The following is a 27642-nucleotide window of genomic DNA, read 5'->3' on the forward strand; positions in this document are numbered from 1 at the left end:
TCCCTTTCTTTGTAATTTTGTCTTTGGACGGCTCCCTTGAGCCACGGCTGACGAGCCTTGGGAGGCACCTGTGCGCCATGAGAGGTACATAAACCTGAAAAAACATTTGGCGGCATTTCAAGCAAGCCCCTATACCATGCTGCTCCCTGCTGATGATGGGCTGAACCCAGAAACACGTGTACAGGGATAAAGAGCACTTGCTGCGCCTACAGAGGTGAATGACTTTATTACTTTCGGAATGGACTACGAATTTGACTGCATTTACCATGATGCATTGGGGTTGGACTTTGTTGCTGGAGTGTAGGCAGTGTGCTCCCTTTTCTTTGTAATTTTGTCTTTGGACGGCTCCCTTGAGCCACGGCTGACGAGCCTTGGGAGGCACCTGTGCGACATGAGAGGTACATAAACCTGAGAAAACATTTGGCGGCATTTACAGCAAGCCCCTATACCATGCTGCTCCCTGCTGATGATGGGCTAATCCCAGAAACACGTGTACAGGGATAAACAGCACTTGCTGCGCCTACAGAGGTGAAAAACTTTATTACTTTCGGAATGGAAAACGAATTCGACTGCATTTACCATGATGCATTGGGGTTGGACTTTGTTGCTTGAGTGTAGGCAGTGTGCTCCCTTTCTTTGTAATTTTGTCTTTGGACTGCTCCCTTGAGCCACGGCTGACGAGCCTTGGGAGGCACCTGTGCGCCATGAGAGGTACATAAACCTGAGAAAACATTTGGCGGCATTTCAAGCAAGCCCCTATACCATGCTGCTCCCTGCTGATGATGGGCTAAACCCAGAAACACGTGTACAGGGATAAACAGCACTTGCTGCGCCTACAGAGGTGAAAGACTTTATTACTTTCGGAATGGACTACGAATTCGACTGCATTTACCATGATGCATTGGGGTTGGACTTTGTTGCTGGAGTGTAGGCAGTGTGCTCCCTTTCTTTGTAATTTTGTCTTTGGACGGCTCCCTTGAGCCACGGCTGACGAGCCTTGGGAGGCACCTGTGCGCCATGAGAGGTACATAAACCTGAGAAAACATTTGGTGGCATTTCAAGCAAGCCCCTATACCATGCTGCTCCCTCCTGATGATGGGCTAAACCCAGAAACATGTGTACAGGGATAAACAGCACTTGCTGCGCCTACAGAGGTGAAAGACTTTATTACTTTCGGAATGGACTACGAATTCGACTGCATTTACCATGATGCATTGGGGTTGGACTTTGTTGCTGGAGTGTAGGCAGTGTCCTCCCTTTCTTTGTAATTTTGTCTTTGGACGGCTCCCTTGAGCCACGTCTGACGAGCCTTGGGAGGCACCTGTGCGCCATGAGAGGTACACAAACCTGAGAAAACATTTGGCGGCATTTCAAGCAAGCCCCTATACCATGCTGCTCCCTGCTGATGATGGGCTAAACCCAGAAACATGTGTACAGGGATAAACAGCACTTGCTGCGCCTACAGAGGTGAAAGACTTTATTACTTTTGGAATGGACTACGAATTCGACTGCATTTACCATGATGCATTGGGGTTGGACTTTTTTGCTGGAGTGTAGGCAGTGTGCTCCCTTTCTTTGTAATTTTGTCTTTGGACGGCTCCCTTGAGCCAAGGCTGACGAGCCTTGGGAGGCACCTGTGCGCCATGAGAGGTACATAAACCTGGGAAAACATTTGGCGGCATTTCAAGCAAGCCCCTATACCATGCTGCTCCCTGCTGATGATGGGCTAAACCCAGAAACACGTGTACAGGGATAAACAGCACTTGCTGCGCCTACAGAGGTGAAAGACTTTATTACTTTCGGAATGGACTACGAATTCGACTGCATTTACCATGATGCATTGGGGTTGGACTTTGTTGCTGGAGTGTAGGCAGTGTGCTCCCTTTCTTTGTAATTTTGTCCATGTAATTAATGTTCTGTGGATGGTCCGGAGGTTTTGACATAGTGTGTCCTCCGCTGGACCATGTACCTCTGACTTCCCTTCTCACATGTATCTCTATCTCAATGTTGTGTCTGCTTGCTACCAATTTCCGATTGTGTGACTCGCTTAACTGTATATCTTATTTTAAACAAAACTAGGATTCAATTATTGTGCAAAATTCCTACCATTCTCCCCAAGGGCAGAACCATAAACCCACACTTAACGGTCTGCTCAGATGTGTCACCAAATCTCTCAAAAACTGTCAAGAAACTGTGTACCAACCATACCTCCCCAATACAGTGAATTAATCTCTGCAGCTTAACGTAACAGACCCACACAGCAAGCAGCCTCTATCCAGCTGAGGACCCCACCTATGCAGGGGGTGTCTTCCAGTTTCTAGTATGTTCACTTTCTAATGTAATAGGGCTTTTGTCAAAAATATGCTCTAGCAATAAGGATAAGCATTAATTGGCTATCTCAATATACCAACTGCTTTCTTTATTTTGCAGGCTAAGGGCCTCTTTTACAAGAAACTGACGCATCAGTCTCAGTGCGTCAGATTTCTTGCACTGCCCAACGATTCCCTAACAACGGCATGGATGCACTGTATTTACTATACTGAGTTTCATGGCGCATGTTTTCATAGATGCATCCAAAATTCTTACACATCTGTGGCGCTAAACTAATTCATTGCTGGACTAGCATAAAACAATGATGCTACTCCAGCAATGAGAGGAAGGCTTCCTTCGACAAAAGCTCTGGGTCAGTTTAACGCCTGCTCTGCACAGGCATTCAAATTTTGAAGAGTCAAGTAGCAGAAAGACACAGTGAAATGTAAAATTCAATGTATCAGTTCTGCATGGATTTTTGTCCAGGAACACCTACCTTGCATACATTATACCTGGTGCAGATTTAATGTCACGCAAGGCTTTACAAACTGACATATTGGGCCCAATGCATTAGCGCTACAGCTGCATAAAAAAAATAGCGAAACAGTGGCGCAAAGGCCTTGCAAATGAGGCCCTAAATACATACTTTTGTACAATGTCCTGTACTGCAAATGGCCTCTGGGCACTGATTTGACATTGATGTTGCTACTGTGCCAGCGACATGGCTAAAGTGCCATTCTCTCTAATATTAAAGCATGCGAAACGGGTTTCTTTTATCTCTTAATTGTAGTGAAAACATCTGTATTTCTATGAAGTTGCCCCATCACAGCCCCCACACAGTCTTTGGCCCTTGTGCCGCTCCACCTGCTACACATCTCTGCTATGCAAGAGGAACAGAATTATATAGTCAGATTTCCCTCAATTTTGATTAGTTCAAGCTACTTTGTTCGAGGACTACTCACCATACATACCTTTTGACACCGTCCTTGCGCCCGCACGCACAACAGACACGTGTACGTCATCATTGTAGACAATAATTAGGCATTCCCTTCCATCCCTTTTCCTATCAATTACCTCTGATCATAGCTGTGACCTTTCAGCAGAAATTCAGCACACACAATGTCTCATATCACTGCAGTCTCCTACATTAGTACACATACCACATTAGAAGCTGACTGCATCAACTGAGTTGCGGCATTTCTATTTGTCGAATTTCTTGCAAGCAAACGCCGAAATAATTGATAGTGCTATGAGTCATAACAGCAGACAACATATGGCGTGTTTCGGATTTTTATATGAACACTATCAACGGGAAACATCCCAATGAGGACTGGCAAGCGCACATTCATCAACAAACTTTTAATAGTCTGTCATGCGTTACACTATTTTCTTTCACAGACACGTTGCTGCATTGCCCGAGCATCTTTTCTGTCGGTTGTTTATAATGATACCGCACAGACAGAGACAGGACAGAAAACTGTCCTGCTAAATTGATATCCTTGTCAGTCAAGCCATTACCACTATTTATGCGAGTGGAAAAACTCCTTATAAGACACAGCAGGGGGAAATGGCTTCAGACACAAAACAGTTTCGGAGACAAAATCAATTTATTTCCCATTGCTTTTTTCCCTTCAGATCTCCTAAACGATACTTACAGTACAAGCAATTTACATATCTGACAGCACTGCTGCGTGGAATCTCAAAGGAATATCTGTCTGGTATGCTGCAGTGCACCAGCTGTGCGCCTGGATGTTTTAGCAGTGTGAGATAAAATCTGGTAAAAAATTGATAGCAGCATAATGGCAACTATTCTTAAGCAGAGACAATTACTGAACTGTAGTACTCGAACATAATAGCAAGATTTTTTTTTTTTTTAATGCTTAAGTGCTTCGAGTGTTCTTTGGAGTACAACCATAGCAGCTCTTGACCAGGAGATACACTACCTGTGTTTGTTCGTCTCCAAGTACCATCATTTTAAATGCAACAATATGTGGTATCAGCTCCTTTCGGAATATCACATTATGGACTACATTCATGCAAGGTAGCATAGCAAAGCAAGTGAAAGACCGGAAATCGGCCATATTTACGAAGTTATGGCATGTTTTGGCCGCCTCCTTGCGCTGACGCACTGTGCCCCCAGCTCCAATGAAAGGACCCTTTCACCATGATGCAAGGGAGCTTGCGTTGAGCAGGATTATTTTTGTAAAGTAAGGGACACCTGTCCTACAATAAAACAATCCTTGAAGGTGTTTTCCTTTTTCTGAGTGATGTAGGATGCATCACACATTAAAAAACGGAAGTAAGGATGAGACATAGGGATATTTATTCTCGCTATGCATAGGTTTGGGAGGTGTACCGTTCTGATGCATTCCCAGTGTTACAACTTTTTGCAAATGTGGGAATTCACTAACATCCTCCCTGCTGTAAAATAACTCAAGGCAGCAAATTGTGCTGCCTTGTGTTACATTCGATTAACTAAACCAAGCGGAGCCATGAAAGGTGGCTTTGCGTAGCTAACAAAATCCCAGTTAAGGATTTGGGTTTCCTAGCTTTGCCTCGTGTGATGCATTGGCAACACAAGTCCTTAGTAAATTTGGCGAGCAGTTTACATCAAGGGATCTGGGCATCCATGAATCTTCAAGCTTTGATTACACCTGCTTCAGTAAAAATGTTTATGGTTCCAAAACTGAAAGGCTGCACTTTACAGAACTGACCCGAGGGTAAACAGTGGAATTCAACAATTGAGTCCCAGACGTCTTTTTGCCTGAGCCCCTACCCTATTACGATGGATACTTGTGCTTGTTTAGTTATCCCCTCCTGTTTGGTCATAGACTTCATGAAAAGAAAAGAATATGAACTCCTTGTGATTTCCCAGTGATTTCACAAATCGAGCATCAACAATGTGATTGAAGATGATGGCAGCAAAGTTGCAGGACTTTGAATTAGCCTGCGTTTAACTTTTCAGTGTGGCTGAATATTTCAATACTGTTATGGAGCGTTTGACCAAAGAAACCACTTACCGGTTTTGGTGAGATTCAAAATGTTCACTTGTGCCTCAAGCAAGTACTGGGATTGACGGCACTCCATTGCAGTAATTTATAAACATTACACCCTATGACGTGTGCAGACCTGCATGGATGAGGGCTGTAGAGAACAGCGTGGTGTGCGCTTGATTTAAGCAAGTCTATACAACACCCTCTATTGAGGCCAAAAGTATTCAAGCAATCCTACTATAAAGGAGGAAAGAAAGCACCAGCAAGTCAGAGCGTATGTATTAAATGGAGTAAAGTCAGGTGTGCTGTACTCTGATAATAGTTGCTTGTAAGAGGCTGGCCTGGTTTGTAGTGGGTACCTAAGGTACTAACACCTTATACCAGGTCCAGTTATCCCTTATTAGTGATATGTAGTCAGTGTCTAGAAACCAGGCTCTCTAGGGGTAGTGTGGATGAGCAGCCAAGGCCTAACTGGGAGACATGCAAAGCTCATGCAATGCCACTGTAGTCACACATAAAAGAAAATACTTGGTGTTATAAAAATCAAGGTACTTTATTTTGGTGACACAAATGCCAAAAATACCTTAGAGACTATTCTCCCTTAGTAGGTAAGTAATATACACAGTATATACACCAGAATGCAGAAATAGCTGTAAAAGCAGTTAGAAAGCAGTGCAAATAGTGGAATCACAATAATTAGAAATGGGCCTAGGGGGAACACAAACCATATACTAAGAAAGTGAAATACGAAAGTCGGTTTCCCAACTAGGCAAGTGTAGTGTGTTAGAGGGGCACTGGGAGAGTAAAAAAACACCAAAAGTAAGTAATAGAACACACCCCAGAGCCCAGGAAAGCACAGTAACTTTCCTTGAACATATAAGAACACATGATAGAAGTTTTTGCAAGAACCAGAAAACTGCAAGACACCAACAATGGATTCCCTGGATCTGAGGACCTGTGGAAGAAAAGGACCAAGCAAAGAAGCAATGAAGAGCCAAGGGAGAACAGGAGCCCCTGCTAACCTAGATGAAAGTTCAAAAGAAGAACCACTGGTGAAGAAGAACAGTCAGTACTGCACCCAAGAAGATGGATGTGGGTTCCTGGTTAGTGCAGATGATGTCCCACGCCGGATGGATGATTGCAGTCTGGTTTGCGTAGCTGGATTCTGCAAAACAAGCCTTCACACATGCAGAGCTCGCTGTTAGCAGAAAAATGTGCTGCCCGGAACCAGGAGGGACCTGGTGGCCTCTGCCCAGGAGGGGGAAACAGAGGGGGCTCTCAGCAACTCAGAGAGTGCTCAGAAGACCAGGCAGCATGCACAGGAGTCCCACAGCGCAGGGACAAGGAAGCTGCAGAAGGAGGCCCACGCAGTACTAAACAAAGTGATCCCACACGGCTGGAGACCCACACAGGAGGATGTGCATCGCAGGAAGAAGTGCTGGGGGCGGAGCTGTGCATGAAAAACTTCATGGAAGGGTGCCAACAAGCCTTGGCAACTGCAAAACACATGGTGCACGGAGGTACTGTCTTGCATGGAGAGGCAAGGTCTTACCTCCACCAAATTTGGACAGCTGGACTTCAGGACTGTTGGGACCACTTCAGTCCACCACCTGTGTTGCGGGATCCACGCACTTCTTCAGGAGAGGGGACTCAAGCCACCGGTCGTCGCTGCAGAGGTGTGCCTGCTGAAGCAGGGAAGTTACTCCTTCACATCAAAGGAGATTCCTTTGTTTTTCTGGTGCAAGCTGAAGACTGGCTGTGCATGACTGGGAAATTGTTGCAATTGCTGGCAGGAGCTGAAGATACAATGTTGCAGATGTCGTCTTTGCTTCTTTGTTGAAGTTGTGGAGTTGCTGGAGGGTCCAGATGCAGTTTCTTCAGTGAGAAGGTGAAGTAAAGGATGCAGAGGATTCCTGCTGGAGTCTTGCAATCCGAATTTGAAGAACCACCCAAGAGAGAGACCCTAAATAGCCCTGAAAGGGGGATTGGTCAGCTAACAGCTAAGGGAGGGCTCTGACGTCACCTGCTGGCACTGGCCACTCAAATGCTCAGAGAGTGCCCTGCCAACTTGGAATCCAAGGGATTCTATGGAGGATTTCTGAGCACCACCCCTGGGGAGGTGAAGGACAGGGGAGTGGTCACTCCCCTTTCCTTTGTCCAGTTTCATGCCAGAGCAGGGACTAGTGGTCCCTGAACCGGTGTAGAATGGATTATGCAAGGAGGGCACCATCTGTTCCTTTCAAAGCATTTCCAGAAGCTCTGGGAGGCTACCCCTCCCATGCCGGGTAACACCTATTTCCAAGGGGAGAGGGTGTAACACCCCTCTCCTAAAGGAAAACCTTTGTTCTGCCTTCCTGGGTTTCAGTTCTCAAGCAGGAGGGCAGAAACCTGTCTGTGAGGTGGCAGCAGCTGGGGCTGCCTGGAAAACCTCAGCAGACTGTAATGACAGTACCGGGGGTCCTCTAAGGAGCCCCCAGAGTGCATGGAATCATACAACCAATTCCTTGCTAAAACCTTGGGGTATTATTCCAACATGCTTGATGCCAAACATGGCCATATTAAGAGCTACCATTGTGAAGCTGTACATAGGTAGTGACCTATGTCCAGTGCACGTGTAAAATGGCGTCCCCGCTCTCACAAAGTCTGGGAAAATGGTCCTGAATGATGTGGGAGCACCTCTGCTAGTGCAGGGGTGCTCTCAAACAGGTACCCTGCATCTAGCCTTCAGGGCTGGAAGGCCTGGTATATGGGTGACTTATAAGCGACCTGGTGTAGTGTAAATGGCTGTGAAATGGTGCATGCACCATTTCACACAGGCTGCAATGGCAGTCCTGTAGAAGCCTTTTCATGGGCTCCCTATGGGTGGCAAAAGAAATGCTGCAGCCCATAGGTATCCCCTGGAACTCCAATGCCCTTGGTACCTAGGTACCATATACTAGGGACTTATAAGGGGTGACCAGTATGCCAATTTGGGATGAAATACTGGGTTACCAGTATGCAGTGACAACATTTAGAGGAGAGAGAGCATAAGCACTGGGGTCCTGGTTAGCAGGATCCCAGTGACACAGTCAAACACACTGACATCAGGTAGAAATTGGGGGTAACATGCCAATAAGAGGGTACTTTTCTACATTGCTGATGCGCAAGGGTGTGGCTATATTTGAAAGTGTCTTTAAAGTGTGAGTAGAACTACAAAATGGCTCACAGCGTGGAAGATTGCTAAGTGCAGAGATCCTTAAGGGAAGATCCACTGATGGGCACAGTTTGAAAAATCTTCTGCTATGTTGATGAGCGCAAGGCTGATGCACACACCTGTATAAAAAAAATGTAACTGTTGGGAGAGTTAAAAACCAAGTGGAATTTCACAATTACAAGAAAAAGTCTACATAAAGAATTTTACTATGGCACACTGATAATGATCTCATTCATGTTTATATAGAGATACATTAAGGTCTGAATTAGAGCTATTTGTTAATAGAGAATGCATAGTAGTGGGTTAGCATACCTGTGAGAGTAAGCTTTATATTACTTTAGTATAGGGTGGAAACAAATCAGTGAATCATTGGAGTGAATAGTGAAAATGTTCGAGTGTGGGCAGACTGGTGTTCACCATTTACCCTGTTTGGCAAGGTTTGAAAATGAACGTGTTAAACGTGAGAGATATTATGTGGGAACACTTCCTGTATTGGGATATTTTGAGTTAAATGTGGAATTTCAGGGAAGAAATGCCAGTGGGAAAGTTCATTTAGTGGAACAGGGTAGATCTCTGCTTCGATGGAAAGAACAACATTATCTAGGAATAGTGTTGAATCCCAACCATCCCAAACAAAAGCTGCAATTGGAAACTAAGGAGGAAAATGAATGGGAATACAAATTTCCAGATTTATTTAGTGGCAAATTGAGATGCCTTAAAAATTGGAGCACCGGAAAGGTGGTGCACAAGGTGTGGGATATTCCATTTGCATTAAGAGATTTTGTTAGAAATGGAGTCTCTGGTTGGCAGTCAGTTTGCACTCTGTCCAAGCAGGGGCCGTCACACTAGTCAGGGTAATGGAGATACACAACTAGGATAACAACTGCTCACCCCTTGGTAGCTTGATCAGTCAGGCTTTTCTCAAAGGTAATATGTAAATTATTTGTACTAACACACACAGTAACACAGTGACAACACCACAAAATCACTCAACACCAGTTTAGAGAAGTAGCCAATATTTATCTGATTATAACAAGACCAAAATTAAAAAAAGAAAAAGTTATGAATTTTCAAAGAGTAAACTTAAATATAGCGCTTAGAAAAACAAATGCTTCATTTTGGTTCTATCAAAGAGACGTGATGGAGTCGTTCCCAAAAATGTGAGCCAATGGTGTTGGTCACAGTCACATGGATCCCCTGGTACAGTACCTTGTGAAAGTAAGGAAACATTTGCCCGGACTCAGTGAGGCGTCACAGAATCCGGTGCAGCATCAGTGCCAGTGCTGCAGAGCAGAAGAGCAGAGGCATCGGTGTGAGGCATTGAGTACTTGCTGCGGAGAGGTGGAGATGAGGTGGCGTCAGTGCAAAGCGTTGGTTCATAATGCTTCTAGCAGGGTCGATGTTCAGATTGTCAAGACGCGGTGGGGCAACCTCATGGGGTTGCGGTCACACCAAAAGGCTGCAGGCACCATGGCAGAGTTGGGTGACACAAACATCAGTGACACATCACTCCAGACTCACAAAGTCACTGGATGTCTGTAGGAAAGTATCATCTTGCCTGGCATGTTACCCCCATTTTTACTTGTATGTATGTTTGTTTTTGCCTGTGTCACTGGGATCATGCTAGCCAGGACCCTAGTGCTCATAATGTATGCCCTGTATGTGTTCCCTGTGTGGTGCCTAACTGTATCACTGAGGCTCTGCTAACCCTAACCTCTCTCTGTTTCTAAAATTGTCACTGCAGGCTAGTGACTAATTTTACCAATTCTGATTGGCACACTGGAGCACCCTTATAATTCCCTAGTATATTGTAACTAGGTACCCAGGGTATTCGGGTTCCAGGAGATCCCTATGGGCTGCAGCATTTCTTTTGCCACCCATATGGAGCTCAGACAATTCTTACACAGGACTGCCACTGAGCCTAAGTGAAATAACGTCCACGTTATTTCACAGCCATTTTACACTGCACTTAAGTAACTTATAAGTCACCTTTATGTCTAACCCTCACTTAGTGAAGGTTAGGTGCAAAGTTCCTTAGTGTGAGGGCACCCTGGCACTGGCCAAGGTGCCCCCACATTGTTCATGGCAATTTCTCTGGACTTTGTGAGTGCGGGACACCATTCAACGCTGCACTACATATAGGTCAATACCTATATGTAGCGTCACCATGGTAACTCCGAACATGGCCATATAACTTGTTTAGGATAATGGAACTGTCACCCCAATACCATTCTGGTAGTGGGGGGACAATTCCATGCATCCCCGGGGCTCCAGCATAGAGCCCGAGTACTGCCAAACTAACTTTCCGGGGTTTTCTCTGAAGCAACCGCTGCTGCCAACCCTCAGACAGGTTTATGCCCCCCTGGGGCCTGAGCAGCCCAGTCCCAGGAAGGCAGAACAAAGGATTTCCTCTGAGAGAGGGTGTTACACCCTCTCTCTTTGGAAATAGGTGTGAAGGGCCTGAGAGGAGAAGCCTCTCCTGGCCTCTGGAAATGGTTTGAAGGGCACAGCTGGTTCCCTCCTTGCATAAGCCAGTCTACACTGGTTCAGGGATCCCCCCAGCCCTGCTCTGGTGCGAAACTGGACAAAGGAAAGGGCCAGCACCCAAGGGGAGGTGCCCAGAGCTCCTCCAGTGTGTCCCAGACCTCTGCCATCTTGGATGCAGAGGTGTGAGGGCACAATGGACACCTCTGAGTGGCCAGTGCCAGCAGGTGACGTCAGAGACCCCTCCTGATAGCTGCTTACCTTTCTCTGTAGCCAATCCTCCTCTGAGGGTTATTTAGGGTCTCTCACCAGATAACAAATGCAAGAGCTCACCAGAGTTCCTCTGCACTTCCCTCTTCGACTTCTGCCAAGGATCGACCGCTGACTGCTCCAGGACGCCTGCAAAACCGCAACAAAGTAGCAAGAAAACTACCAGCAACATTGTAGCACCTCATCCTGCTGGCTTTCTCGACTGTTTCCTGGTGGTACATGCTCTGAGGGCTGTCTGCCTTCACCCTGCACTGGAAGCCAAGAAGAAATCTTCGATGGGTCAACGGAATCTTCCCCCTGCCAACACAGGCACCAAACTTCTGCATCACCGGTCCTCACGGTCCCCTCTCATCTTGACGAGCGTGGCCCCTAGAACACAGGAGCTGGATCCAAGTGTCCCCCACAGTCAAGTGGTCCTTCTGTCCAAATTTGGTGGAGGTAAGTCCTTGTCCTTCCAATGCCAGACAGTAATCCTGTATACTGCGTGAACTGCAGCTGTTAGGGCTTCTGTGCACTTTTGTAAGACTTCCTTTGTGCACAGCCTAGCCCAGGTCCCCAGCACTCTGTCCTGCATTGCCCAACTCGCTGAGTTGGACTCCGACTTTGTGGGACTCCCTTTTGTTGTGCTGAGATGACCGTCGTGCACAGATCATCTGAATGCCTGTTCAGGTGCTTCTGCTGGTGCTGCCTGCTTCTGCATGGGCTCTCCGTATTGCTGAGTGCCATCTCTGTCTCCTCCTCCAAGGGACGACCTCCTGGTCCTTCCTGAGCCCTGGCAGCACCCAAAATCCTTAACTGCAAATCTTGCAGCTAGCAAGGCTTGTTTGTAGTCTTTCTGCGTGAAAACAACTCTGCATCCTCCAGCCCGCCGTAGGACATCTTCTGACCAAAGGAGAAGTTCCTGGCACCTTCCGTTGTTGCAGAATCTTTGGCTTCTTCCACCTGGAGGCAGCCCTTTTGCACCTTCATCCGGGATTTAGTTGGCTCCTGCCCCCCTGGACACTTAAGTGACTCTTGGACTTGGTCCCCTTCCTTTGCAGGTTCTCAGGTCCAGGAATCCGTCTTCAGTGCTTTGCAGTCAGTTGTTATCTTTGCAGAATCCCCTATCTTGACTTTACTGTCTTTCTGGGGTAGTAGGGTAACTTTACTCCTACTGTTCAGGGTCTTGGGGTTGGGTATCTTGGACACCCTTAGTGTTTTCTTACACACCCAGCGACCCTCTACACACTACACTAGTCATAGGGTCCATTCGTGATTCGCATTCCACTTTTGGAGAGTATGGTTTGTGTTGCCCCTAGGCCTATTGTCTCCTATTGCATTCTATTGTGTTCTACAGTGTTTGCACTACTTTTCTAACTGTTTACTTACCTAAGTTTGGTTTGTGTGTATATTTTGTGTATATTACTTACCTCCTAAGGGGGTATGTCCTCTGAGATACTTTTGCCATATTGTCACTAAAATAAAGTACCTTTATTTTTAGTAACTCTGAGTATTGTGTTTCTTATGATATAGTGATAAGTGATATAAGTGGTATAGTAGGAGCTTTGCATGTCTCCTAGTTCAGCCTAAGCTGCTCTGCTATAGCTTCTTCTATCAGCCTAAGCTGCTAGAACACTTCTAATCTACTAATAAGGGATAACTGGACCTGGCACAAGGTGTAAGTACCACAAGGTACCCACTATATGCCAGGCCAGCCTCCTACAATGTCAGCAGCTATTGCAGCGTCAGGACTGTGATGTCGGTCAAGGTCGTCGCACTCAAGCGGAGACCACAGCTTCAGTTGCATGCAGCATCAGTCCAGGCGTCGTCCAAAGTCGGTGCACTTGGTTTTTTATGTTTTTTTACCAGCTTTCACTTCCAAGGGCCCATAAGCTGGAGTATGCACCACCTGGAGAGTTCGAGTCCATAGCACGTGCCCAGAGGCTGATAAGTGAAGTCTTTGATGTCCTTGGGACTTCTTAACAGGAGGCAAGCTCAGTCCAAGCCCTTAGAGAAACCTCACAAGCAGGATACACAGCAAAGTTGGGTTTTGCCCTCTCTAAGGCAGAAGCAGCAAAGACAGGCCAACCCAGCAAAGCACACACAGCAAAGGGACAGTCCTCCTCCGCCAGCTCTTAAGATCTTCTCCAAGGCAGACGTTCATCTTGATCCAGAAGTGTTCTAAAAGTCTTGGGTTTTTGGGTCCACTACTTATACCCATTTCTGCTTTTGAAGTAGGCAAAATTCAAAGGAAAGTCTCGGTTGTTTACAAGATCCTGCCTTGACCAGGCCTGGCCCAAGACATGCACCAGGGGGTCGGAGACTGCATTGTGTAAGGACCAGAACAGCTCTTTCAGGTGCAGGTGTCAGCTCCTCCCTCCCCAATATAGCCCGGGATATGCAAGACACTCCCCAGCTCCCTTTATGTCACTATCTAGAGGGAATTCACACACAGCTCAACTGTCAGTCTGACCCAGATGTGGATTCCACAAGCAGGCAGAGGCACAGAATGATTAAGCAAGATAAGGCCCTCTTTCTAAAAGTGGTGTTTTCAAACACACAATCTAAAAAACTACTTTACCAAAAGATGTATTTTTAAATTCTGGGTTCAGAGACCCCAAACTCCAATCTTTATCTGCTCCCAATGGGATACTGCACTTATAAGATATTTATAGCAGTACCCATGTTAAGCTATAGGGGAGATAAGCCTTGCAATAGTGAAAAACAAACTTAAATGTAAAACACACCAGTACATGCCCTACCCTTTAAGGACACTGCACCCTGCCCATGGGGCTACCTAGGGCCTACATTAGGGGCACCTTACATGTAATAAAAAGGGAATGTTTGGGACTGGCAAATAGGTACACTTGTCAGGACAAATTAGCAGTTTGAAACTGCACACACAGACACTGCAGTGGCAGGCTTTAGCCATGTTTACAGGGCTACTCATGTGAGTGGAACATTCAGTGCTGCAGGCCCACTAGTAGAATTTGATTTCCAGGCCTGGGCACCTCTAGTGCACTTTACTAGGGACTTATTTGTAAACCAAATATGCCATCATGGAAAAGCCAATCACCAATACAATTTAGACAGAGAGCACTTGCACCCTAGCACTGGTCAGCAATGGTAAAGTGCCCAGGGTACCAAAACCAGCAAAAAACGAAGTCCAGCACACAGTCAAATATATAAGAAGCAGAGGCAAAAAGATAGTGGAAGCCACACCAAGGATCCCAGATCTAACATATTTGTTGAAAGAGCAATTACAAAATGAGTAAAGAAGGTGTGAAACAGCCAATAGAAACTTCCAAATGGTTAAGTCCAATTGTGAGCACCAGGAAACCCAATGGAAAATCTACATCCATTCAAGAGACTTAAATGGATGTATTTTGATTGTTTACCATCCATTACCATGAATAATTGAGATGTTAATGAGTGTTAAGGGTGGAAATACTTCACCGCCCTATCTTTGTCAAGTGAATATCATCAAGTGCGATTACATAAATAGTCCCCCATCTAACATTGTTAATCACACCAGAGGGGGCTTTGCAGTTCATCTGCATGCCCTTTGGATTGGCTTCTGCGTCAGACATGATTAAGAGGGAAATGCTGGGCTTTCTGCACATCATGTCAAACACTGTAGTATTTCAAGATGATGTGTTGGTATGGGGAGAGAGTAAACAAGCACATTATGATGTTCTGAAAAATATATTATACCAAAAGAAAAGAGCAGGTCTTACCATTAGGAAGATTAAATGTAAAGTTTGTGTAAAAGAGGTGGATTATCTAGGGAATACTTTGAACCTTGAAGGAATCAGACCCAAGTCAAATTTGGATAAAGCAAAAGAGAAAGCACATCCTCCGCAAGACAAAGACCAACTAAGGTAATTCCTAGGTCTTGCAGAATATTATACAAAATGTGTGGATCATTTTGCAAATAAAGTTCACATGTTGTGTGAGCAGATGAAGAAAGGAGAAACATTCCAGTGGGCTGAAGCCTTTCAAGAGGCATTTGACATTGCCAAACAGTTCATTGCTAAAACTGTAGCATTATAACCATATGATCCTGAAGATAAAACTATACTGGTGGTGGATGCAAACAGTCATGACTTGGTTGTGGCATTACTACAGGAGAATGAAGCCAAAGAGAGGGTGGTGGCATTTGCATTGCACACCATGAAAGGTGTAGAAGGCACCTATTCCACAGTGGAAAAGGAGGCATTAGTATAATGGTAGGGAATGCAACATTTTTGCATATTTGAATGAGGAGTAAAGTTCAAACTCCCTCTCCACCAGCCATAAACTATTAGAGGAACTGTTTTCCACTATGGGAGCCAACCCCGTATTACGAAGTGGCTGTACCATCTACAAGAATACACAGTCAATGTGAAGTATGTGCTGGGGCAAAAAATATCAATGCGGACCGTATGTCATGATTACCCTTGGCTAATGATGCAGTGGATGAAGATGATAAATAAATGGTAGTAGAGATCTCAGAAGTATGTGGTGCTATCGACAAGGATGAGAGGAAAGAAGCAGCATTGCTAGATCCATTGTTGGTGAAGTTTATGAAAGTGTTGCCCAATGCAAGAAATGGAAAATGGAGGGCGAATTGGAGGTGTTCAACAATGTATGGGAAGAAATGTCTGTAGTTGAAGGAGTGGTGAGAAGAGGTGAAAAACTAGTAGTTCCGGAGAGGTTAAAAGGAAAACTGCAGAAATTACTGCATGAAGGACATGGTGGTATTTTAGCCATGAAGAGGAGAAACACACACTGACTTGTGGTGTCCAGGGATGGAGAAAGACATATAGAGAGATTTGTAAGAGAATGCATTTCTTGTACATGTAGTGATAAATCACATAGGCTGCAGGAATCATCTATATGTCCTGTGGCTTTGCCAAAGAGAAATGGGAGAAAGTTGTCATTAACGTCTGTGGTCCTTTTGATTAGTTGGGTATGATGGACAGGTTTGTTATTGTCATGATGGATTACTATTCAAAGTGGCCAGAAGTAGCATTTATGAGGGAAGCAAAAAACAGCAATTTGATAGCTTTCTGTGAAGATAGTTTCTGAAAGGAAGGGTGCCCAGCTGAAATAGTGAGTGACAAAGATCCACAATTCATGTCGAAGGTGTTTAGGAATTTCCTCAAAAATGTCAAATAAAGCATTGTAAGACACCAGTGTACCATCCCAAGGGAAAATCGTATGTTGATAGTTGTAACCGTGTTCTGATTGAAAACATTCAGTTAGCCATTTCCAGTAACTCTTCATGGGAGAATCAAGTGAGAGACATGTTGTGGAATTATAGAACCATTCCATATTCTGTGATGGGGAAACATCATTTCTTTTTAATGAAAGGAAGGGTACCTTGCACTGTGGCTCTGCATACATGGATGTCAAGGTATGGCCAACAAGATACAGACCCCAGTAAATTGCAGGAGAGAGGTGCAAAATAGCAATCATTGCATGAAAAAAGATAAAATGACAAAATCTGTAAAACTGGCAGTAAGTACAAAGAGGGAAAGTTGATGAGAATGCAGACGGGAAACATGGTGAAGAAAGGTTACTCCAAACTTACTAAACCAAGGGAAGTGATAAAGGTGTAAGGAAACCCTTAACTTAGCTATTTCCAGTTTGGACACAATAAAACTGCAGCCAGTGGTTCCCAAACTGTGTGCGGCACCCCTGGCTAGTTTTGATGGCGCACCAGGGAGCCGTGGCTTCCAGTTTGGGAACCACTGGTCAGCTGGGAAGTGCTGGAATATAAGGAAGAAAATCTTGACACTTGTGACATTATATATTTTCATAAACGTTGTAATTTATGTTTGTTTAATTTTGAAATACATACAAAATTTTATGTAAAAGTTATTCCTTTGATAAAAGGAAAGGGGATATTCTTAGGTGTGTATTTGTCTTAAACCATATGAGGCTGGAAACTCCTTGAAGCGTATTCTTTGTACTCTAAGGAACCCTTTCTGTACAACAGATATGCTTAACTCAAGGTAGGCACTTTTTCACTATGGCGCAAAGGTGTCTGCTTTGGTGCAAAACAGCCAAACGTGCACCTGCGTAGGGAGAGTTAAACATCTGAGGAGCTATTGCGCTGTTGTGGTCTTGCTCATTCCTGCAAACCAGCTCTAGAACTTTACCTGCTGTGTTGCTTTGCATGTTCTTTGAGTAAATCTCAGCCCTAGGATGTTAGGAGTGAGCAGGTGATAGGCACACTTTTGTCTCTGTGAAAATATTCCTACATTGGGTATTCCTGAGTTTCAAGAGAAATGTTCCTCCTGGCTACAACTGCCTCAGATTGGGGTAGATTTTAATTGCAGCAGGTAAAATCCAATGACTGGTATGGACATTTGCGGGTGCCATAAATACAAACTACTATGGGTTCCCCTCTCCAAAATTGGGAATAACATGTTGATTTTCTAGTATCTTGCATGAAAATGTACATTTACTGCTAATAATCAATATTTTCCTACTGGGTAATGTTGTTTTCATGTCTCATTCGAGAAAGAATGCAATGTTGCATTCAGATGTGTGCAGTTTCAAGAAGTCACACACATTCTATGAGACATTCGTATTCAGACCCTCAGTGTCATAAAGCAAAGTGTTGGCGTCTCCTTCAAAAACTCTGAAGAGGAGTTCTTGCAAATTTGCCTAAGGGCCAGAAGTAAGTGCCCAGTTTAGCCCTCACAGATGTAGAATGGTCCTTGCCCGGTGCGGTGCCTAATCTTCTGGTAGCTGGTGACCTTGGAGCACTAGAGTGACAGCATGTCTGACTTTGCACCCTTGGGCAATTACCATCGCGCACATACTTGAATTCAATAGACCTCTGTGTTGCAGTATGTTAATTCTTAGTGAATTATCAACATGTTAATGTTAAATATAAATTCATGTGCCTAAACCTGGAATAGACGTGTTCATCATATCAGAACAACGTGGCATAGCTTTCCTTATTTGATATCTTTACTGATTTTGAATTTAATAATATAATTTAGTAATTAATTGCAGTGCAATGGAACAAGGTTAATTTGGAACTAAGCACGGAAAAGCACACACATTCAAAAATATTGCTTTACATTTCTTAGATGAATACCATGTATCTTAATGGTCGGATTTTAAAGTTTAAGAATGGTTTGTAGCTGCTACTTGAGCCCTTTCGACTGATCCTTGACATACAAGATAAGGAGCACGGTGGTATTTGCCAGGTCATGGATCAGTTCAAGTGACTGTCACTCACTGCTCCTCATTTTAATGAGCGGAAAATATTATTCTGAGCTGCTGAACGCTTGACACCAGTGAAGCTGGGACTGTTAAACAACCGTGACCTCAATGCCACACAGATAAAGCATTGAATTTCAAATGAATTCGTCTCCTATTTCAAACAGAGTAACAATCATGGTTCAGGATGTAAAGTCATAGCTGGCAGGTAAACACTGATGTGGATTTAATTAAGGAGGAGATGAACAGATATGGGCACGGAGGGCAAAGGAGAATGCAGTTCAGGCTTTCCGCTTCTAGAGATATTGCAAGAATTAGAAGATATTTATACATTTTTACTGGCTTTCCCATGCACATACAGAATTTGAAAGTGTTAGACTTTTCATCCTTGGCGTGGTCTCCCTTAACTTTTTGCCTCTGTTCCCCAGGTTGTTGATGTGTGCTGGACTCTGATTTTGCTGTTTTTGTTACTCTGGGCACTTTACCACTGCTAACCAGTGCTAAAGTGCAAGTGCTCCTGTTTAAATTATATGTAAGTGGTTCATCCATGATTGGCATATTTGAATTACTAGTAAGTCCCTAGTAATGTGCACTAGAGGTGCCAGGGCCTGTAAATCAAATACTACTAGTGGGCCTGCAGCACTGGTTGTGCCACCCACATAAGTAGTTCTGTAATCATGTCTCAGACCTGCCACTGCAGTGTCTGTGTGTGTATTTTTACACTGTAAATTCGACTTGGCAAGTGTACCCACTTGCCAGGCCTAAACCTTCCCTTTTCTTACATGTAAGGCACCCCTAAGGTAGGCCCTAGGTAGCCCCAAGGGCAGGGTGCAGTGTATGGATAAGGTAGGACATATAGTAATGTGGTTTATATGTCCTGACAGTGAAAAACTGCCAATTTCGTTTTCACTGTTGCAAGGTCTGTCTCTCTCTCATAGGATAATATGGGGGCTACCTTTAAATATGATTAAAGTGTAGATTCCCCTAGAGAGTAGATGGACAGGTGGAGTTTGGGATCCCTGAACTCACAATTTAAAAATACATCTTTTAGTAAAGTTGATTTTGAGATTGTGCGTTTGAAAATGCCACTTTTAGAAAGTGAGCATTTTCTTGCTTAAACCATTCTGTGACTCTGCCTTGTTTGTGGATTCCCTGTCTGGGTCAGTTTGACAGTTGGGTTGTTTTTCACCTCACACCAGACAGTGACACAAAGGGAGCTGGGGTGTGATCTGCATTTCCTGATTAGCCATCTCTGCTAGGAGGGAGGGGTGGAGTGGTCACTCTCATCTGAAAGGACTGTGCCTGCCTCTGACAATGCTGTCTCCAGCCCCCTGGTGTGTGTCTGAGGCCTTGCCAGGGCAAGGCAGGATTTCACAAGAAGGTGTGAGTCCCCTTTGAAGAAAGGTGACTTCAAAGACTAAAATGGGTATAAGAAGGGCACCCAAACTTACAAACTTTAGAAACACTTCTGGAATCAAGGGGAACCTCTGCCTGGAGAAGAGCTGATCGCTGAGGAACAAGTGCTGCCCTGCCTGTGACTGTGCTTTGTGGAGCTTTCCTGCAGTGCTGCTTCTGCCAGAGTAAGAGGGCAAAGACTGGACTTTGTGTGCCTTCCATCTTGAAGAAGAAATCTCCAAGGGCTTGATGTAGAGCTTGCCTCCTGTTGTTGAAGTCTCAGGGATAGCAAAGACTTCTTCCTGCCAGCACCTGGAGTCTCTGGAGAGACCCCTACTCTGCTCTGTGGTGCCCTTCCAGTTCCTGGGACCCTGAAAGGAGAGGCTGGCAGCCTAAGGACAAAAATACACGCACCGAGCACCGTGCGGAGAAAAGATCGACGCGAATCCGATCGCGGCTGAGAAAAAGACGCGACGCCGGCTCCGCAGCTGAGAAACGACGCCGCAGGAAACGCGACCGGAGAATCGACGCCCGGAGCAGGAGAAACGACGCGCAGCATCGCTGACGAAGGCTGAGAGATCGCAACCAGCGCCGCGGGACTTTCGGACCGTCGCGTGGCTGGCTTTTTCGACGCGCCTCGCCGTGCCGAGCTGTTTTCGACGCTCATACCCGTGCAGGGTTATTTTCGACGCACACCGCCCGTGCGGGGTTATTTTTGCCGCAAACCAGGTACATTTTCACGCTAGCAGCGCTAGTGTGTTGTTACAACTACCTAAAGACTCTTTTTATTTTTAAACCTTTAAAAAATCATAACTTGACTTGTGTATGTTGGATTTTTGTCGTTTTGGTCTTGTTTTGTCTAGATAAATATTTCCTATTTTTCTAAACTGGTGTTGTGTCATTTTGTAGTGTCTTCATTAAGTTACTGTGTGTGTTGGTACAAATACTTTACGCCCAGCACTCTGAGGTTAAGCCTACTGCTCTGCCAAGCTACCAAGGGGGTAAGCAGGGGTTAGCTGAGGGTGATTCTCTTTTATCCTAACTAGAGTGAGGGTCCTTGCTTGAACAGGGGGTAACCTGACTGTCAACCAAAGACCCCATTTCTAACAGAAAGCTACAAACTTAAAGCATAAGGAAGCTTTAATTAGTTTTGATATTTTCATAGAAATACTGATCAACTGATACAGACGCAGTTAAAATAAATATAATTGTCTAGTGAGAAATGAGGGCGAATCACCATTATTATAACAGGAATATATACACATGTGCATGTTTCATAGCTCAAGTCTATACTGTGAAACAGGCTGTATATTGGCCAATTTACTAAGCTTCATAGCCTTCAGATGAATCTAGCATTGTTGATCACTCCTTCTTAGGAGGAATCCAGCTAATAGTTGCAGCAAACGAGGTGGCATGCCCTTTTAAAGGTAAACATTGTGATAGTATTAAATGAAAGTCATTAATGTGGTTAGGGTCGTAAGTGTTGTACTGCTGGCAGCGTCCAGCCGAGTGTCAGTACCCCGAGGTTATGTGGGACGGGTGGGACTCATGGCCCCAGCAGAGCGAGGTCTGTGAGAGCTCCAGTCGCCCCGTCCTGTTCTCGATCTAAACATACCTTCCGGGCCGGTCTGCTACTTTTCCTTTTCCTAATGAGTGGCTATCAGGAGAGTCCATTGGTGCCTCGGTAATTCTAGTCCTTTCTCTCCCCGATGAATATTATTTTACCCATCTCGAGGTGGCCGTCATAGTTTAGAAATGTCTAAGCTTTTATCAAATCAATATGGACTCAATTATTTTCTGTTTCTTTGGTCTGTATAAACAGGGAAATAGGTTCAGTCCTTGAGGGTTAGCGCTCCATGCAGGTCTGTCATCTTGTTCCAGCGCTTCGGATTGAGAGGCAGTTAATTCCGGGGAGAGGGGAAGGGGGATTTCCCGGATCTCATCCTATCCATCCTTCTTCTGGGTTATCCTGCTGTTCTAGTCCTCTCCTGGTTCCTCCTGGGAATTCTCCTGTAAGGATCTCTCCTTTTTCAGCAGTGCCTTGGCCTTAAGTACTGGTCAGCATTGGTCAGTGCCCCAGTTCAGAATTTCCATATCCTCCCATGGGTTTTTAGCCTCCAGGCTTTTTTCTCCATTGAGTGCATATTCTGGGAGGTGCCAACTGCTTATCTGCTCCCGAGTGGCGGCAGCAACTTGGCTTATGGAAGCCTCTGGCAAACTAGACAGCGAAAACCTGGGCCACTGGACAAGCCAGAGTTGTAAGTTTAATGACAACTACATTGAAGTCTAGCTGTACTCACTGTATAAATGACACAATGCTGATACAGAACACAGAGGAAAAGTTCTATTGGGGTGGGCTGTGGCTGTTTATAAAGTTGCTTTCAGCGCTGGAAGATCAGTGTATGAAGTGAATGAGAGTTCACCCAACTTTCACTGATACAATTCAATAACAGCAGCCATGACACCGTAGGAAAAAAAATATTTTGCTGTTTAAATGTCTCCTTTCTTCTAATTGGCAAAGCCTTTTCCAATGATATTTCTTACAATCAGTCATCTTCCTGTGACTTTTGATAGTGCTATAAGGTACCTGCCTGCAGTGGCTTAAAGGTAACACCTGCCCTGCAGCCACTCCTATGTGTAGGAAGAAAAGATGTCCTTTCCACATCAAGCAAGGCAACAAAAATGCATACGTAGTGCAGAGGAGCAGTCTTTTATTTTGAGAAAAGCAACACACTATGCTTATATTTGTTCTAATAGGGCGACCATCTACAGAGTTGACAGATGACAGTGGAAGGCACTTGATTACATTGCCAATATACCACACAGAATGACACACTAATTTCCATATTTACTAACATTTTGCATTGTGGGTGCACCACTATTTTGGCACAGGCATAATCCAAAATGTTAGTCATGATTTACAAAGCCACACAAATATCCAGATTTGTGTGGTTGTATGTCACATTTCCCCCTTGAAAGGGAAGCAAGGCAGCACATCATGCTGCCTTTCATTACACTGCATTGGGGAGGCCTTAAATGAGTAGAGTATGGGCGTTCCCATGGATCCACTCTTGTATTTTGATACAAACCCAGATTTACTAAGGTCAGTACACCTGGGTTTGCACCAAAAATATATGCTTAACCGAAGCTAACACAACAAGGTTAAATATATTTATTTCTCCTTGTTACTTCCCATTTACATGTATACTAGTAGCATAATTTCCTGCAGAAAAACAATTATGGGCATAACACTGGCACTGTGGCAGAAGGGTGCCTGCATTGAAGCTAGGTTGCCATAAGTGTGGCGTCACAAGCAGAAAAGAGAAGTGCACCATATGTTAATAAATATAGCAGATTTATTCTCTCTTTCCTTCAGTTAATCTAAGTCTAATGACCAATTGACTAGTCTGGCTCTCATGTGAGCACAAGGTCTTAACGAAGTATGTTGTTTAGAGGTAGCACATATGATGCAAACATGCACCCATGCAGCTGGGCAAAAGTGAAGGAAGAAAGGGGCCCAAGTGCATGTCAGATTCCATATTTCATTACTCAAGACTTCCTTACGACAGTCCTTGGCCACTTTTGAATCCATGCACATGGCAACCTAGCCATGGTTTAAATCAATGACATCTGTGTGAATACACAAATCTATTTTATTCATCTCTGGTCATCAAGTTGATTGTGGGGTCTGGAACAATAATCACCATTGCTGAAGCTGCGTCAGTTGTAAGGACAACTTTAGTAATGTGCCACTTTTGAGGATGATGTGTTGCGACAGAGTGTACTCTGAGGCATGACAATTTCTGATGCATCCTTGGTTCTTACGCCATGGTGCTTCATATCGGAAATACAATGCATCCATGATGTAACCTGTTTTGATCAAGCACAAGTATTTTTAACGTATCACTGTCGCAATACAGCCATGTGTCAGTCCTTGCAAATCCACTCCTTAGTCTGCTGCCTGGTTTCTGCCCTGGCTGCAGGTGTTCCAACAACCCCAGAGATGGTAAGCTTTTCTGCAACATAAGCATGTGTGTTGGTTACGATGTGTTTATAAATGATGCAGCTGGTTTTCAAAATGGTAAAGGCTGGCAAAAGAAGCCAATTAAATTTCATCATGATAGGGATGATGGTTGTCATTTGTCTTCAGGCACACAATAAGATGTGCTGTGGTGTGTAAGATACTTTTTAAGGGGTGGCAGTATGGAATCTGGGAGTCTTTGAAGAAAGCTGTCTAGATGTGAGAGTAGAATGGCTTGAACAGCAATTCTGAAGTTACTGATGCATCTGGTGTTCAAAATGGTAGAGGCTGGCAAAGGGAGCCAGTGGAATTTCATCAGGATAGGGATGATGGTGGTCATCTGTCTTCAGGCCATGAATAAGATGTGCTCTGGTGTGTAAGATACTTTCAAGGGGTGCCAGTATGGGGTCTGGGAGTACATGGAAAAATATGTTGATGTGAGAGTAGAATGGCTTGATCAGCAATTCTGAAGTTACTGGAAGAAATAGTTTCACTTTCTTTAGAGGAGAGAGCTCGTACCAGGCCAACTTTGTATTTTTGTACTAACTGATCCTCCAAATCTGCTGTGTTGCACAAAGGGGTTGTCAGGCCCTACTGGGAGTGTGGAGGGGCACGAGAAAACCAGATCAAGTACAACTACTGTATCATATATCTCAGCTGTAGCATTGGCAAGCACTCTCAGGCTTTCCAGGGAGAAGTTGTGGGAGATCTGCAAGCTCCCAACTCCACAAAATCATTGTCCAACCCAGTGTTTGTCTTTGGTAAAAAGAAAGAATTTGAATACACTGAGAAAATGTAACACTTCCCACTGGAAAATGGAGGTATTGATATCTCACTGGTGCAGGAAAACTGTACCCTAGGATCAGAAATGCCTTTTACTTTTCTTCTCACCTTACATCCTCCTCTGTTCTCAGGATTGAGTATCATACATGCAGGTGCAGTGCTACCCTCGCTCTCTTGATTGTGTGCACTCAGTTACTCATCTAAGTCACAAATTTTATTTTCGTCTCACCACTACAAGGCTCTGTGGAGACCGCAATCAAAGCAAGAACTCTGAGCCTGTTTTAGGCTTGCTCTACCTTCTATAGAAGGAGGCATGCTAGAACAGCAGCATGGTCCTACACTGGAGTCTGTTCAGACCTGTAGCCTCCAGAGTAATCTAGAGGGTTTTTGGGGTCCCTGTTTGCTTCAACTTTGAATTATATTATCAATTTCCTGCTGATACTAGCATGCCCAATGCCCAAAAAACGGAATCATAAATAGGGGTGTGGGAAATCTGAGTAAACATACAACATTTTGGCCAAAAGATGTGAAACGCTTATCTGTTATGTACCACTATAGCACATAATGCTTCTGAGTTTAAATTTTTGATGCAAGTAAGCATTGTGTGATTAAAAAAAGTGTGAAATAACAAAAGCACTGGTAACAGCAAGAAAGAGAGAGAGAGAGTGAGAGAGAGAGAGAGAGAGAGAGAGAGAGAGAGAGAGAGGCTGGGTCGGCAGAGAGAGGAAAAGAGGCTGACATAGAGAAAGAGAGGTGATATAGATAGAAAATTCACTTCAAATGAATTAATAAAAACACACTTGTAAAACACGACCAGCTGTTTTAAACTTAAGCATCCTGGCACTGTAGCAACATAACTTATCACTACTACACCTCCTTAAAGATAAAGATCTTCAGGTCAGATTTAAATAAAGTTTTTGAGTCAGTATCTCACAACCTTTTCAGTAATGATTTCCACAGCCTGGCCAACAGTAGAGATGGATCGCTACCCTGTTTGGACAAGCAGAGTTCCCTACATGGCACATACACCCTAAATCCTGTTAGCAAACATAGGGATCTGTCAGCGAGACCGGATCCTCTGGGTTAGCGCCTGTTTCCAATATGTCCACCTCGTGGCAGCTCCAAACTCTACTAGCTATCATAGCACAGAGTTAAAGATTGGCCAAGCGGGGATTGGGTTTAGGTTGGGAACAGCGGGATAGGAGACCTGTGGAAGCAAGAGTTAAGAACACAATAGCAAGATCTTTCACATTAATATTCATGAATTTTGTTTTAATTCTTTATGGTCTAATAACATGAGAGATCAAGAACTTTTCAATAAAGTGACCTTTTTATAATCATATAGTCCGAACATTGAAGTCTCTCAAGTTAATCCTTAGAATAGCAATTACATCACAACAAAAGTCAATGAGTGCATTTGTTCCCAAATAATTAACTGCTATAGGATTCATGAATGATACTATAGAATAGGCAAACTGACTAAACTTGTTTTGTTTAGAAAGATCACACTCTGTTTGACCTAAGCTTCAAGATTCAATTGCCCAGAAATTATTGCGCACCTTATTGCCAGACTGCGCATCAAGACTCAAGTACCTGGAATGATCGCGCGCTCTGCCGATCTGAACTGCAAGGGTTAATTGCCAAGAATGAATTGCGCACACTGTTATTGATTCAACCATCAAGATTCAAATGCCTTGAAATGATCGTGCACTCTGCCGATCTGGACTGGAAGGGTCAATTGCCAAGAATGAATCGCGCACACTGTTGCCGATTCAACCGTCAAGATTCAAAAGCCTAGAAATGATCACGCTCGCCGATCTGAACTGCAAGGGTTAAGTGCCAGGAGTTGAGGCCTATCCCGAACTCCGCCTTACCGCCCTGCTTGAAAATCAGCAAGATAATGAGGACAGGGCCAGTAAATGTCCAAATAGGCCTCCGGAACAGGATCCCTGGAAAATGCTGCTACTCTGCATCAGGACCTCTAAATAGTGAGCATGTGGTGCTGGGCTGGGTTCCTTAAATAGACCCAAGCCCCGTCCATCTGCCACACACAGCCAGGCTGCAGGAAAGGCTTGAAAATGAACAAGCTTGAAAACAAACAATACATTATAAACATCATTAATGACATTTCAAGATAAATACCTGCAATGCTAAAAGTTAATATGGAATATCAACACACAGTGCATGAATTGTTACATTGCATAAGGTTTGTCATTTTGCATTATGTTGCCTGTAGAGCATGCACTGTCCTGGTGTTGACAGGATCATTTTTTATATAAACCTCTAAAGGTGATCACCAAAGACTTGAATATTACTCTTTAAGGAAGCGCAGTTCCTTTAGGCCACATCTGATTGACTGTTTTTTGGGACATAGCAAAAAGATAGTTGGATAAACAAAATTATGTTCAGGGTCCACAGTTAATCACTCCACTGAGATCAGTGCCAAGGGTCAGCCTCCAAAAGCTGTGAAGCCGATTTCGAGAATACCTCAAAGGAAGGGAAATTTCTGTCTCCTCATGCGTTTAGTCATTTTTTTTTCATTACCTCCTGCTCCTAGAGGGCACAACCCCGCAAGTGGCCTCACTTAGACCGAGTTTTGGCTGCCTGTTCTACCTCTGTGACCAGTCTGGATGAACTACTTTATTATTTTATTTTGATTAATGTATGGAGTTTTTGAAGTCCCATGTGATGGCCCCCAGATTTCTTCCTTTTAGGCCTTTTGTTTTCTGAGCTTGGTGGTCCCCCGAAGAAGATGGTTGTGCACTTTGGTGTCTCACCCAAACGCATGTCAGTGCTCCCACAATCCTTATATGAACGAGAAAGACAAATAATACTGTGATGATAAACAACTATTTATCTGTGTATTACATTGAAAAAAAACACAGTAGTAAATTGTGGCACTACATAATTAGTCCCATTGTTTATTGTTGTATCATGAGCATGTGAGTGTTGATTGGTATGAATTCGAATGTTATATTGCATTTTGAGTGGAT

The sequence above is a fragment of the Pleurodeles waltl genome, chromosome 3_1 (assembly GCF_031143425.1).
Source record: "Pleurodeles waltl isolate 20211129_DDA chromosome 3_1, aPleWal1.hap1.20221129, whole genome shotgun sequence".
Classification (NCBI taxonomy): domain Eukaryota; kingdom Metazoa; phylum Chordata; class Amphibia; order Caudata; family Salamandridae; genus Pleurodeles; species Pleurodeles waltl.